General features: G+C 49.9%; 1 protein-coding gene across 3 annotated transcripts in view; it reads right to left on the minus strand.

The window, feature by feature from the left end:
- The window catches only part of LOC144147419 (transmembrane and coiled-coil domain-containing protein 4-like), a 164,237-nt gene that overhangs the window by 46,693 nt on the left and 101,609 nt on the right, over positions 1-15,935 (minus strand). The window lies entirely within an intron of this gene.

Raw genomic sequence — 15,935 nt, forward strand, 5'->3', positions numbered from 1 at the left:
CGTTATGCTTTTTTATTGCCGAATTGAAATTCATGGTTCTTTGTTTCTTTTTGTTTCATTGATGAAAACACCTTGACCTTGGTTACAGACGAATTGTCACACAAACATAAGCTGTTTGATCCTTCGATTCATTCTCAACGCAGGTAGAAATATGCGGACACCGAGTTCTCTACTGTTTGCACATTCGCGAGAGACATAAACCGCATGGAAGGAAAAAAAAAAACATGAAAAGCATGAGGAATGAATTTTTTTCTTCTTTCACTGATTTATTTGAACGTAATGAGAAAGGCAACTTCAGTGGAATGTCAGCGCTGGCAGCCGTCACTTTCGATTTTTCTTTTAGTTGCCTGCTGAGCCTGTGTCCTGCCTCAGCTGCCGGCAATCCCTCTTCCTCCCATACAACGTCCTCATAACACTGGGTCGCGCCCCGACGACGGCATCAAAAGCAAAGCCACAAACACAAAGATTGGGGAGAAAAAGTGGAAAGAGGTCTCTTCTGAGATGGGAGAAGGCGATAGATGGACTGCTCTTCTTTGGTGGGGTTTTTAGGCGCAAGGGCATCTAAGGCCAACAGCACCATTGCTATGATAAGGTAAAAATGTGCTGATGAAATGAGTGCAAATAGTGCATAAAATTACTCCGGTGTAAAGGGCCGGATCCAAAAGACGAGTAAGGGGCGTGATGAGGCATGGAATGAGCTTATAGGGCCATGGTAAATAGTACCCTACGGATGAACAAGGTAATGAGGTGGACGAGAATGCTACTTTCTAAAACAAACCTGCTTTAAAAAACCGATATCATCAAGGTATTCTAAAACTCTGCTGAAACTGAACACAGGACAGTCTGATAAAAACATGGCAATGTGCCGTGGCATATTCTTACGATACATTTCCGGGAAATAGCGTCTCCTTTCTGGTTCCATGGCCGAGCACTCAACCAAAACATGGAGGACTGAAAGACCCTCGCCACATCTGGCACAGTTTGTCGGCTGGTCACCAGTCAGGAGGTAGGAATGCGTGCCATGTGTGTGTCCTATTCGTAGTCTGCATCGCCAGACCTCAAAGGCCCTGCTTTTTTTTCCCTGGCAGCTGATCGGCCAATTATAGGTTGTACCAAGTGAAGCTGGTTGTTTACTTCTCCGTCCCATTCTTTCTGCCAGAGCTGAAGGAGTATGTGTTTTACTGCTGGTTTCATATCCAGGTAAGGTGCTTGCGTGATGTCAATACTGGTTCTTTCAGGTGCTCTGGTGGCAGCCTGGTCGGCTTCCTCGTTGCCAGCTATGCCGCAATGGCCAGGAACCCAGCACACTATAATTTCTAAATTTAGCTGGTGCGCTTTGTACAGAGCTTTAATTAAGAAGGGCAGCGAATGTGGGATTCTCGGTGCCCTTTCCTGTGGACAGGGCCGTGACAACGCTGCATAGATTAGGATTAGATTAGCGCGCTGCATAGATTAGCGCACATAGATTAGGAGTGTTTCACCCAGATAAAAATCGGCCGATTATAGCTAAATTTGCCCATTTTAAAGTCAAGCAGCGAATTCTTACTTCACGCAGCGAACTTAAAGACACAGATTTCAACTTAGCTGAGGACTTGTCAGCTAATACGAGGCTAGCTCGCAAACACCTCGTTGTCGAGTGTTCGACGAAGCTTCGTCTGGTCAGGGGTCATATTTGCGAATATAAAATCGTGGTCACTGACCAAGCCGAACAGGAAACAATTTGACGTTTCGGAGCCCATACGGGTTCTTTGTTCACAATAAAACGGGCAAGAGGCCGTCGTCAATTTATATGCAAGATATGGCGCAATGACTTCGTGTAGATTGCAGGCATGTTGCCATCAGTCCGAATGCGCTGGCAGAGCACGCCTGCCAGCACAATCACCGCATCGGTTGGGACGACACCGCTATCATAGCAAAAGAAAGAAATTTGGCCTCCCGTCTTTTCCTCGAGTCACTCATCATCCAAACCACACCTCATACTGTCAACCGGACTGATGGCAACATGCCTGCAATCTACACGAAGTCATTGCGCCATATCTTGCATATAAATTGACGACGGCCTCTTGCCCGCTTTATTGTGAACAAGGAACCCGTATGGGCTCCGAAACGTCAAATTGTTTCCTTTTTGACTTGGTCAGTGACCACGATTTTATCTTCGCAAATATGACCCCTGACCAGACGAAGTTTCGTCGAACACTCGACTATGCTAGCTATCGGAGCAAACACGGACAAGAGGTTGTTACCAAGATACGGCGATTTGTTTCCTTCACTTCTAAAGTAGCCGCCTTCAAGATGCAGCTGAGCTTCAACATTGCTTGCAGACACGAGAACCTGATGCCTAAGTCGCTTCGAATGAAGACGCCCGTAAAAACGCCATGGGGCCATCAGATCATTCGACAGGCGGAGAAGAAGCTGCTCGCTGCACGGGTCCAGGAATGCCGGAAGAACATAAGAAGCTTGGAAACCGAAGCATTTTTTGCTCGGCGGCAGCTTGAACACCTGGTTCAAGATGACTTCCCGGACATCCAGCTTCACGCCAACTTTGTCGCAAGCAAAAGGAAAGAACAATGCGAAGTTTCTCAAAGTAAGAAACTGGAATCTTTAAGGCCAAAGAAGGAAACGCACCCCAAGAATGCAGTCCTAAACTTGTCATCGTATGAGCCAACGCCTGCGGAATCTTCAATTCTGTGCCTTGGTATGAACTATAACACGACGTCTCAGCCTGACCCGAAGAAAGTTATCTGCGCCGTGGAGCAAGCCGCGGGCAAGCTTCCACCGGGGGTACGTGATGAGGCACGCACGCGGGCCATAGGCGTTCTCTCGAGCTGGAAGAAGCGAACACCGTGGACGCGATTTACGGCTTCCGGAAAACAAGCCATCAAAAACCTCCGCTACAACGACAGCATTACCATTCTACTGGCTGACAAGGGTAACGCCACCGTTCTTCTTAACCGAAGCGACTACCACGACAAGATGTTGCACCTGTTGAGCGATGCGGATACCTATGCCCCCCTTGCAAAGGATCCGACCGGCAGTCTGCAGACTCAGCTTCAAAAGCTGCTTTCAAGGCTGTTTCAGTTAGGTAGTTCCTCCGCAACACAAAAGTTTGTATTACCGCCTGTTGTGTACAAACGGATCCGCTCCCGCTATTTACGGCCTTCCAAAGGTGCACAAGCCTGGCGTTCCCTTGAGGCCGATCGTGGACTTCACCAGGTCTCCGCTCTATCGGCTATCCGGGTATCTTCACAAAGTGTTGAGCCCCTTAGCTGGCAGGACGACGACGAATATTGCCAATTCAGCGGATTTTGTAGAAAAGGTACGGGACTTGGCTTTGCGCGAGGACGAGGTTATGGTATCTTTCGACGTAACCGCATTGTTCACTAGCGTTCCAACGGACCTTGCAGTGCAAACCTGCACGGAAGCCCTGCGTTCGGACGCCAAACTCGCCGACCGGACTCCCTTCGACGTGCCTGAACTGAGTGAGCTACTTCGCTTTTGTCGCAGTAACACTTATTTTTCCTACGGGCACAAAATATACAAGCAAATCCACGGAACAGCTATGGGCGCCTCTATATCTGTCACCGCAGCCAACATTGTCATGGAAGCGGTCGAGCAGAAGGTCCTGGACAACTTCACACCCGCCCCAAAGGTCTTTCTACGATATGTTGATGACTGTTTCTGCATCCTCCCTAAGGATGACGTGCCGAGGTTCTTGGAAGCCCTAAATTCGGTTGACCCTCACATACAATTCACGTGTGAACGAGAGACTGGGGAGCGCCTCCCGTTTCTTGATGTTTGCATTCGTCGCTCGAACGGCTGCCTCTCCTTCACCGTTTATCGCAAGAAGACACACACCGGGCGCTACCTGCAGTACAGCTCATGCCACCCCATTGCCCACAAGAGGTCTGTCGTCTCGGCACTGATTACCAGAGCCAAACGCCTATGCTCCAATCAACAGAAATTGAAGGAAGAATTGACAACTGCGCATCACGAGCTGTCGGCAAATGGATACCCTAGGAATTTTGTGGCACGAATCGAAAATCAGATTCTACGACCGAACGGAACCGCCAGCAAGACGGCCACCATGCGCGCCGCCATTCCCTACGTTCAAGGAGTCAGCGAGGCACTTTGCCGCGTATTTTCCAAATACGATTTACGTGGAGCGCACGTGCCTTCAAGCAAGCTGCGCAGCAGGCTCGTGAACGTAAAGGACAAGATGGAGAGTGACAAGTTCCCGGGAGTCGTATACAAAATCCCTTGCGCTGACTGCGATTGCGTTTATATCGGCGAAACAGGCAAGTTTTCACGAAGATTGAAGGAGCATCAACGTGACGTTGCAAAAGAAAATCGAACGACGAATGCGCTGGCAGAGCACGCCTGCCAGCACAATCACCGCATCGGTTGGGACGACACCGCTATCATAGCAAAAGAAAGAAATTTGGCCTCCAGTCTTTTCCTCGAGTCACTCATCATCCAAACCACACCTCATACTGTCGACCGGACTGATGGCAACATGCCTGCAATCTACACGAAGTCATTGCGCCATATCTTGCATATAAATTGACGACGGCCTCTTGCCCGCTTTATTGTGAACAAGGAACCCGTATGGGCTCCGAAACGTCAAATTGTTTCCTTTTTGACTTGGTCAGTGACCACGATTTTATATTCGCAAACACCTCGTTGAATTCGGCAAGGCACAAAACAAACCCTTCAAGCTCCGGTACCGCAAACTAACATGCAATAAAAAAACATACTACGTTTATGACCATGCCGCGCAAAGGGTTGTCGAGCACAGTTCATAGCAATCGTCGGAAAAACCCAATAAACCTGTCCAAATTTGGAACTCGGAGCTGCCGTTCATATTCACAAATATACGTAGCATCTTTTCCAAGCGGGATCCTCTGTGTTCTCTCGCCAGCTCATCTTCTTGCAACGTCATCCTTCTAACAGAAACATGGCTAAACTCATCCGTTCTTGATTCTGAAATACTTCCGTCTTTGACAAATTTTGATATAGAGTTGAACCTCGTTATAAGAGACACTGATGTAAGAGACAAATGGGTATAAGAGACACTATTCACCCACATGGTTGGCTGCCCTATCTTTCCCATTAAATCGACCTCTTTTATAACAGACATCGGATGTAGAAGATTGGTTATAAGGGACAAGTCATCCTTGAAGTTTAATCAATAATCTCGCTTGTAACAGACATTTTAGCTTCAGATGCAGTGCCACCAGTCACTAATTGCAGTTGCTTCCATTGTGGAAACACAGGGGGACAACAGACACCTGTCGCTATTTATTATAACTTCAGCAAACACACAGTGGTTCAGTCAGCTATAAAATGACAATGAGAAGCCCTGCCAGTGGAAATGCAACTGACAGAAGTGGTTGAAGCTTACTGCCATCCATTGAATGGAGCACGATCGCACATGCGGGCTCTCCCACTCGCATAGCTCCAAATCAAGCACTGCAGATGTTGAGTCCTGCAAGCGTAATGAATCTGTACGCTCTGGCTATTCATCAGGCTTGTGAACTCAACATCTACGATTCATCTTCCACAAACAAGGAAAGGAAAAAAAGCTTGTGGAATCGGTTGTAAAAAACAGTGTAAATACAGTCGTGAAGCAAACGAAGTTTCATAAATTCTTGGGCCAAACATACATTAGAATGAATCTTTTGCAACATGCTGTAGCGTTCCTTTGAGCTTATTTTAGTCATACGGTGCCCAAGTTGAACTTTGGTCTGATTAGTAAGTGAAAACATGGTTCCCTGCTTATAAGAGACATCTCGTATAAGAGACAGAAACTGCTCCCCGGTACGTGTCTCTTATAAAGGGGTTCAACTGTATTCCGCTATGACCGAACTGATGCACAACGTGGTGGGGGTGTTTAATAGCCACCAGTCGTGATCTCCAGTGTTGTGTCGTAAATGTTTCTTCTCCGCTCGAAATCATTTGGCTCTTGTGCAACGCTTCTTTCCCACGTGTTTTGATTGGCATCTGCTATCGCCCTCCGAACGCTGATGACTCATTTGTACCGCTTTTCCACGACACTCTAGACGCAGTCACAAAAATGTACCAAAACATTCCAATCTTGCTCTTGGGAGATTTTAATTTACCGTCCATTGCCTGGTCTGATCTAGCTTCTACTCTAGGCCATAACGCAGCATCTGAATTTGTAAACACGTGTTTAACTTTTGGACTATCGCAAATTGTAATGCAACCCACCCGCTCCACAAACCATTCTTCGAACATCCTCGATCTTATCCTAACAACACACCCGGAACAATTTTCTTCTACCATTCACCTACAAGGCCTCAGCGATCATGATGAAGAAAGGCGACCGGTCATCACCTAACAACTATCGCCCCATTTCCATTACCAGCGTATCTTCTAAAATCATGGATCATGTATTGTACTCCCATATAGTTTCCTTTCTATCATCTGTGAACTCTTTCCATCCAAATCAGTATGGTTTTCGTAAAAATTTATTTTGTGACACCCAGCTTGCCCTTTTTCTTCACAATTTGCATACTTATCTGGACAAAAACGTTCCCATTCATGCACTATTCTTGGACTTGGAGAAGGCCTTCGATAAAGTACCTCACGCCCGGCTCCTACTCAAACTTTCCCGTTTCAACCTACATCCGGATGTTCTTAATTGGATACAAAATTTTTTAACCCACCGCAAGCAGTTTGTTCCTGTAAATTCGCACTCTTCCTGCTTATCCCCTGTACCATTTGGTGTTCCCTAAGGAACAGTGCTCAGCGCCTTTTTTATTTCTAATTTACATTAAAGGGGCACTGACACAAAAATTTTGCATCTTGTTTTTTTTGTTGCGATAAGTAGCTAGTGACCTACTTATAACCTGTAGAAACCTCATTTGCTTCAGCGTGCGACGGTTGTTTAATTAGAGGCATTTTCAATGCGGCCAGTCGCAGTTTCGGTTTCAGCGAGTGCCGCGAAACGATGGATTTTAAGTGCGAATGCACTTCTTAAGCGAGCCTGAAGCGTCCGCCGCCGTCCGCATAGCAACAGCTGCGGGTGCGCGCGCTCCTCGTCTTCCTTGGCAACGGGGGGAGATGGGCGCGCGCTGCCTGGCCGCTGACATGGCACATACCCACGTGGGGGATTGGCCAGGAATCTCCTCGTCTTCCTTGGCAATGGGGGGAGATGGGCGCGCGCTGCCTGGCCGCTGACATGGCACATACCCACGTGGGGGATTGGCCAAGAATCGGGCGTGAGAAGGGCTAATGCACCCGCTTAAAGGAGTACTGACACGAAATTTCAAAGCTGAGATCCGCTCTAGCAATCAAGTACAACGACAACACAAATAGGTGTCTGTGAATAAATGCATCTTTCTTTCTTTGTAGCTGTGTGTGTGTGTGTGATCTCTCTTTCGCGAACATTACCGAACCGCGCAAATTCAACTCGTGCATTCGCACTTTCACATTCTTCCCCTCGGGGAAATGCGGGGAATTTTTTGTGAATTTTGTGTGAACAAAGCTGACCACGTGACCGTCGGAGGGATATCACAGAGCAGAGCCGCAGTAGCACTGTCGAATCCGCATCGACGGCAGTTTCTGCGAATGCCCCCACATACTGATCTCGTGAGGCGCTTAATTAAAAAGCGACCGTGGATGTGACGCAGGCGCTGCGAGTGCAAATGCTACCGCGGCTAAAGAACGACGCGCGACGCTCGAGACGGTGGGTGGCAAGACGCGCGCTGGGAGCAGCCGGCCGGTCTGCCTACAGGTCCACCTACAGATGTGTTCGGCTCAGCACTGCGGCGGATATTCGAGTGCCGCTCTCGTAAGCGGTGCTGATGACAATTTTTAATGCAACCCGCCATCGCATCATTAACTCCTTTCTCATGTAAGCCACCATGGTCGGGACTTGGGGACAATTTCGTGCAGCGGTAACAAGCTATCACTCGAGCTACCTGCGCCGGCGTGGGCCACTTCGCGGCCGTGGCCGCCGCCTGCACAGCGACCGTGCGGCTAGCTCAGTGAGCTTTTCGTTCCTCCGGCGCATTTTCGCATCCAATGGTAATAAACAGTAATAGAAACAAAGTGCCTGGAATCGCTGTAGAACTTTGGTCGCGGCCAGCTGCCCGATTAGCTTACGAAATCACGGCGCCTCCGCCGCCAACGATCGGGTCGTTCGTTCTCGAGAGCAGAAGCTCCGCCCTCCGGCCCTCCGATTGGAGCGGCGAGCCGGGCGAGCCGGCGAAAAATGCCGGTAGTGCGGAAGCGGCAAACACAAACTCGTGACGTGTTTGGATGTTGTTTATTTACAATTGCGCATGGTCCTCTGCTGGCTGCTCGGTTGCGTTTCGCACACTTCAAAATTAATTTTAAATATGTTCTAGGCTGTATTCGCCGCTGATATTTTGCAGATGATGTATATGTGTTCCCACCAATCTGTCTCCGAAGTTATCTCACCTTCAAATTTTTGTGTCAGTGCCCCTTTAATGGCCTGCCGCTTACTGTCTCATCTAATACCCGTCTTTTCGCAGATGATTGCGTAATTTACCGTCCCATACTAACCTCAGACTATACCGCTATGCTTCAACAAGACTTGTTTAATATCCAGGAATGGTGCCTGAAATGGCTAATGAAAATTAACGTTAGCAAGTCCTCATTAGTTTCCTTCAACCGACGTCGCAATTATATAAATTCCACATATGTCTGTAATAACGCCGCAATTGTTGCCACTGACTCATTCAAGTACCTAGGTATTATCATCTCCCATGATCTAACTTGGACCCATCACACCAACTACATTACTAATTCTGCTAACCGTGCCCTTGGCTTTTTGCGTAGAAATCTGTCCACCGCACCGACTGCAATTAAATTATTAGCGTACAAAACATTTGTCTTGCTGAAATTAGAGTACGCCAGTGCTGTCTTTGACCCGCATCAAGCTAACCTTTTGCACTCCATCGAATCCATTCAAAATCGTGCCGCGCGCTTCGTTCTATCAGTATACTCTTTCCGTTCTAGCATCTCAGCATTGAAACGTCAGCTCCACCTGCCATCATTGGAATGCCGCCGCCAAATATCTCGTCTCTGCCTTTATCACCGGTTTTTTTACTCTCTCCCCCGCAATAATCAGATCATAGTTCCAGCGCATCGTATCTCTCGCCATTCTCACCCCAACGCCGTGTATGTCCCACGCGCCCGGACCACAACTTTTCAACGTTCATTTTTCATCTTCCCTGCGCACGAATGGAACAACCTTTCCGCCAACATTGCCGCTATTACCAGTAACGCCAAATTCAAGAGTGCCATTGAAAATGCTTATCTTGACTAATCGTCTTCTTTGTATTTGTTGCCATGCTGCTGATGTGTTTGCCCACCCCTCATGTAATACCCCCCCGGGGGCCTTTGAGGTACTAAAAAATAAATAAATAAATGAGTGAGTGAGTCTGTGAAGATAACAGACTTATGTGTTTTGCTTGTGATAATGTGGTGCATAGCCAGATATACTGCGTGTGCTTCTGCTGTAAATATGGTTGTGTTTTTATGCATTGTTTTGGCTATTAAAAGATGCTGTCCAACAGCTGCACAGGCCACAGCCGATTTGGTTTTCGATGCATCAGTGAAAAACTGAGCAGCCTTGTACTTGCCTTGGAGGTATGCGTTTGACTTCCAATAGTGAACCTTTCCTCTCTACTTGTCTAAATGAATGAATGAATGAAAAGTCTTTATTGTGGAATGGCTCTTTGGCCTAATAGGGGGGGAAGAAGGGTGTCAGAGAAAAGACAGAAACAAAGAAAGAAGAGAAAGAAGTGCGTGCACACGTGCGTGTACATGGTATACATTTGCAATCACATGCGGCAATCGATGCCTGCCTCGTGAGCGAACGCCCAGAGGGAGAGCAGGGTGTCGCGGCTGTTGTTGTTGGGGGTGGTCCATTGATGCAGAGTGCTGATGTGCGGTGGCAGGTACTGGGCACGGAGGTCCTGGTAGCCAGGGCACTCCCACAGCATGTGGGTCACTGTTGGGCACACTTCCATGGTGCATGTGGAGCAGCTCACTATGGGGCCCTGTTTGTGGTCGCCGTCGTCGCTGTCGTCGTCGGTAGCCCCGGGCCTGCATCGGTGGTGGGTCCGCCATTTGGCGAGCACGTCTGCTGTTAGTGCGGCCCCCGCACGTGTCTTGTGGATGAGGACCTGAGCCCCCCGTGGCAGTCCTCGGGGCAGTGGGTGGTGGTTGGTGGGGATGTGCTGCCAAAGGGCGCGCCTTCGCTCCCTCTTGGCTGCCAGAATTTTGGCTCTTGGGTCGGGGTCGTCTGGTGCGGGCATAGTCTGGGTCACCAGGGCGGAGCGGTCGTCCATTAGCTCGCTCGCCAACGCCTGTGCGGCTCCATCGCCAATGCCACCGGCGTGACCTGGTACCCAGTCCACCCTCACCTCCACTCCATATTGCTGGTACAGCACTGTGCTTGCCATTTTGATCCTGTGAGCAAGCGTGCCAGTCCTGGGGGTGCGGCCAAGGATTTTTATGGCCTCTCTACTGTCTGTGTAGATCACCACAATCTCCCCTGTCTGCCTCAGTCCTCGACGGGCCTCCCCACAAACCCCGTCCATTGCACACAGGATGGCGGACAGTGAAATCTGGTCTGGGCTGGGTCGGTGCTCATGCACGTGGATCTGTCTGCATGTGCCGATTGGGGAGATCGCAGCTAGCCTGGCTCTGTGCGTGATGGGGTCCCAGGTGGCTGCCGTGAACACAGAGTTCCGGGTTCTGTCAGTACAGGCAGCTGCTGCCCTACGCTCCGCTTCATGATCCTGCTGATGGCACTTTTTGGAGAGTGGTTTGGGAAGCTTGAGGAGCACATCGAGCCAAGGCTCCAGCAGGCGTGGCAGTTTGGGTGCATCGGGGGGTAGTTCTTTTGTGAGGGTGAGGAGTCCTCTACCCGCAGTTGTGTTTTGCCGTCGTAGTTCATGGCCTTCATTGTGTGCCTCGATAAAGGCTTTGAGGGGAGGGAGGCCGGAGTACCTGTAGAGTTCTTCAGTCCTCGTGTGACGCGGCAGGCCAGTTATTGCGCGGAGACATTCGAGATGGAGGACCTCCAGTTGTGCGTAGTGGGTTTGGTTCAATGTGAAGCAAGCTGCTCCGTAGCATGCCTTAGAGGTGAGGGTTGCCAGGAATAATGTCCTGATGGTGCGTGTGCCGGCACCGCCAAAGTGGTTGCCTATGCGGCGGATCAGGTGGAGGTGTCGGCGCCACGCTGGCTTAAGCTGACGGATCCATTCCTTTGGTCCACCAACCTCACTGAGGGGAACCCCAAGGATCCTCACCCACCGCTCCGCTGGTCGGGTGATGGTCTTGCCGGCCAGTGTAAGGCTTATCCTCGCTCGCTCAGAGTCGTAGCCACCTACCAGGAGGAGGAGGTTAATGAGGTGTTGCATGATATGATGCTCGTATCCCAGGGTGCCACGCATTCATTTGGGGTCATTTTGAGGGTGTCATCAAACGAGATGGATAGTTTGGTAGAGATGGAATTTATCACCAGTGGAAAGGTCGATTTGAAAAGAGCAGCATTCTTGAGTTATCTCTTATCAGGGAGTGACACGGGTGCTCCGGCTGTGACGTAACCTTCAGGGCATAGGTAATGCCAATAAAAGTTCGCTGGTACTCCAAAGACAAACAATATGATTCAGCATAGAGGCTCGGTACTGGACTAGTGCGGAAGGCCCCTGTGGCCAACCTGATGCCCAGATTGTGGATAGGATCAAGCATTTTCAGTGCTTGATCTGACTGATGCTGACGTAAGTCTGACGCTGCGCAGGGGCCGCTTGATAGCCGTTTCACGTGGTTCCTGGAGAGCCGTGCTGCGCATGCGCGAGGAGCAGTGACTGGACTGGACCGGACCGGATTGGATTGGACTGGATTAGATTGAATTGGATTGGAAATCACTTTAGCAGCAGTAAGCATAATCAGCTAATCCTAGACAACCAGGAAACCTAAGAATAACCAGCTGAACCTTAGCTCACGCTACGTATACCCTGGCATAGCCGAACTAAGCCACTGCTAATTTTTTTGGCTCCGCCATGTGAGACGTGGCGACCCGCTGCAAAGGGTACAGCCACAATCACCATCGCTCAGCTTTTTGTCGCGTAAGCTACACTGGCCGAGGTTGAGCACTTTTACGTGGGCCGTGAAGGGCCGTTCTGCGCAAGCGCGAGGGGATTGGATTGAATTGGCTTGGCTTGGATTGGAGCTGTGCGCCTCCGCTGAGCAGTAGCCAAGTCTGACGCTGCGCTGGAGCCGCTTGATAGCAGCTCTCATTTTGGGTGCATGCGCAGAGGTATCAGTGGGGGTATACATAAAGCAGGGTGTTTGATCCCGAAGTAGTTGCCTGGCAATTAGCCGTAAGCGTCGGAAGAACGAACAGCAGAAGGCTAAACATGCTGCGGAGACACCGGAGCAAAGGGAGGAACGCCTAACAAAGCAGCGTCGCCAGGACGCTGAGCGACGTGCCCGACCATCTCAACAGCAGCAACAAGAAGACACCGTCGATGACGTCAAGGCCCGCCGATTGACTGACTATACAGTGAAACTTAACGAAAGCGCCAGTGCAACTCGGACCTTCGAGACGGACTTCGTAAACAATCCGTTTGGATATTTGTGCGACGTGTGTGAAAGACTGTGGCACATGAAAGATTTGAAGGCAGTAAGTAGTGCCATGCGTGAAACGTTTGGCACTACTTTAGCGGCACCGCCTGAGTGGGGTGAAACCGTGGCGCGGGTTTGTACAATGTGCAAGAACTTTTTCGCTAAGCAGAAGATTCCACTCTTTAGCGTTGCCAATGGGTAGGTCTACCGGTTCTGAACAATGTGGCCGAACGTTTAATTCCCTTCGTTCAGATCCGTCGTCTAATGAACTGGAGAAACGGTCAGTTTGGCATTAAGGGACCCGTGGTGAACGTGCCAGTAGACACGGACGAGATGCTAAAGCAGTTGCCTCGCAGCTTGCAAGATAAGTGCATAGTGGTGAACATAAAGAGGAGAATGTTTGCCAAAACTACCTATCTGTCGAACATGGTTTCTCGAGATATGCTTGGACCATGGGTTGAGGTACTGAGAGACTCGCCGCTGTATAAACACTACGGCATAGACATTGACGAAGGAAGTTTGGAGAGGCTCTATCGGGAAGCCGTCGCGCCAAATGAAGACGTTAACGTGGACCGGATCTTGCCGATTTAGATGATCCGATGAATGTGGCCAGAGCATTGACATTGGACCAGCATAGTTTGGTGTACGATGAAGACACGGTCATAACCATGGCACCGGGTGAGGGCAAGAGACCTGTCAGCATCTTGCATGATACCCATACTGAGGAGCTGTCTTTCCCCCAGATATCCTTGGGCCAGGCTCGTTGTATAGCCCCACAAGCTAAGCCTACTCTGTTCTCCATTGCCTCGAGTGAGATTCGTAGAAAAGATGGACGGGGTGCTTTGCCGATGCACGTACTGTACATGGCTATGAAGGTGTTGCGTCCCCGTGTTTCATCGCAGATGACTATGATGTATCAGAACAATGCAACAACTCGTGGTCTGACCAGACAGGATGTCGAAGATCCTGACAAGGTTAAACAGTTGATCGAACAGGATTTGGGATTCATGGAAGGTGTCCCAAACGCTGTGCAGTACTGGCACAAAAGGAAGAGCGAGCTGTTCGCCATGATTAGGCAGCTTGGGAAGCCGACGGTGTTTCTGACACTCTCCGCATCTGAAGTGCACTGGCCAAATTTGCTGAAACTGCTCGCGAAACTGCAGGTTAGGCCCCAGGAGTTGGGCGTTGACGAAGACAAGATGAACCAGAGCTACGCGGCGACGTTGGTGGATAATGATCCTGCCGCGTGTGCAATTTACCTTGAACACATGGTTAGGGTGATTACGAAAGTGCTGCGAAACTCCACGATTCGCCCATTTCAGCCGTACCACATGGTGGAAAGTTTCAAGCGCATAGAGTTTCAGCATAGGGGTAGCCCCCATGCTCATCTGCTCTTGTGGCTGACTCAAGCCCCAAATGAAGAGGGGGAAAACGACTTCATGCCGCCAAACACCGTGAGGATGGCAGAGCACCTCCTGTCCGTGGATCACGATGCTTTGGAGCGGCCGAGGTGCCAGGAACACCAGCACACACACACGGGCTATAAAGGTGGTTGTAACAAGTGCAGGTTCCATGCTCCGTTCGGGCCGATGCCGAGGACTAAAGTGCTTACTCCGCTACAGGCCCCTGCTGATGACGACGAAGCCGGTTTGAAACAGTATCACAGTATCGCTTCCTGAAGAAGACTCATGATGCCTTGCATAGTGCTCTGGACGCCACTGCCTATCAGTCCTTCGCTGAAATGCTTCAACATAATGGCATACGCGACTTTGACGAGTATGACGAGGTGATTCGCAGTGGACTGGCCAGGCCTACGCTGTTGCTTAAAAGGGATATGGATCAGACGAATGTCAACCCCTTCAACCCTCGGATAGCCTCAGTTCTGAAGTCTAACATGGACCTCCAAGTAATTCTTGATGTTTATGCCTGTGCGTCTTACGTGGCGGAATACGTGAGCAAGGCTAACCGTGGTGTCTCCAACTTGAGCAGAACCATTAAAGCTTTAATCAAAGATTTAAAACGCTATGCGACAGCTAGGCGTGAAGATGCTGAATGCAATAGAGATGTCGGCCCAAGAGGCCACCTGGTTTCTGCTGCGGTTTGTCATGTCACGTGTACCACTAGCCAAGACGTCATTTACGTTAGCACCCATTGGCCAAAAGAGCGCCATCGGAGCCGCAAGACGAAGGCCGAGTTGGAAGAACAGGGAGTGTTGCCCACAAGTTGTGACGTTTGGCACAAGACACCGCTTGAGCGGTACGAAGACCATCCAGCCGAAATGGGGGGGTGACGTTCACCGAATTTATGGTCGAATACAATCCGAGTAGCTTGAAGAAGCGTCAGAAGCCAGCCATGCTCAGGTGCCGAAACTACAGCACTGACGATGTGGTAAACTATAAGAGGGAACGTGTCATCCTGTACGTGCCGTTTCGCAAGGAACTCGACATTCTGGATGGCAATGCTTTTGAGAAAAACTTTGACGATAACAAAGAAGCCATCATCGAAATCAAGCAGAGGTACTCTGCTGGTGCAACCGTTTCGGAGTTGATTTCGGCTTGTGAGGTGGTTGGCCATTCGGAAGCAAGTCAAACAGAAGAGGTCTAACAACCTAAAGAGAGGCCGTCTGTGGTGCCGACCTTGGTGAACATGAACGATAATTCCGACTTGGTCCCCGACAAAGCAACGACGAAGATGCAACAGAAGGTGGTTGCAGCCACGTGCCCTGGAGTCCGCCGTAGAGACGACGTTAAGCCATTAGGCGATTTCTGCGCGCGCATGAGACTGCTTAACGAACGGCAGGCATCGTTGATATGGGAAGTGATACATCGCGTGACTGACCAGATGGATGAACCTCTCCAGATCTTCTTCCAGACCTTCACGTTGCGCCTCATCATGGACGTTTACAACCGTCACTGTCGTATGGGGATGGCTAGGAAAATAGTGCGATGAATGCATACGTGGCCTGTACAACAACCGGTAAAGCAGCCGTTGCGTTGAACGGCGTTATGACCAACAAGAGAGAGGACCGGGGACTTTCATCGAGTAATATGAATGCGTTTCGGATGCTGTTTCGTGACGTGAAGTGCATCATTGTGGATGAGGTGAGCATGCTGTCGTTGGACCTTTTCAGACAAGTGGACATGCACCTGAGAGAAATCAGGGCTTCGAAGATGACCGAGCCGTTCGGAGGGTTCGACGTAATCTTCTGCAGGGACCTTAGGCAGCTCTTTCCGGTGCGAGCGAGTGAGGTATACAAGAGACCGCGAAGTGGCGGAAGCGTTTACAATACATCCGTGCTATCGTGGCAC

Source organism: Haemaphysalis longicornis, unplaced genomic scaffold (assembly GCF_048455015.1).
Source record: "Haemaphysalis longicornis isolate Haplotype H1 unplaced genomic scaffold, Haemaphysalis longicornis Haplotype H1 scaffold_7, whole genome shotgun sequence".
Classification (NCBI taxonomy): Eukaryota; Metazoa; Arthropoda; class Arachnida; order Ixodida; family Ixodidae; genus Haemaphysalis; species Haemaphysalis longicornis.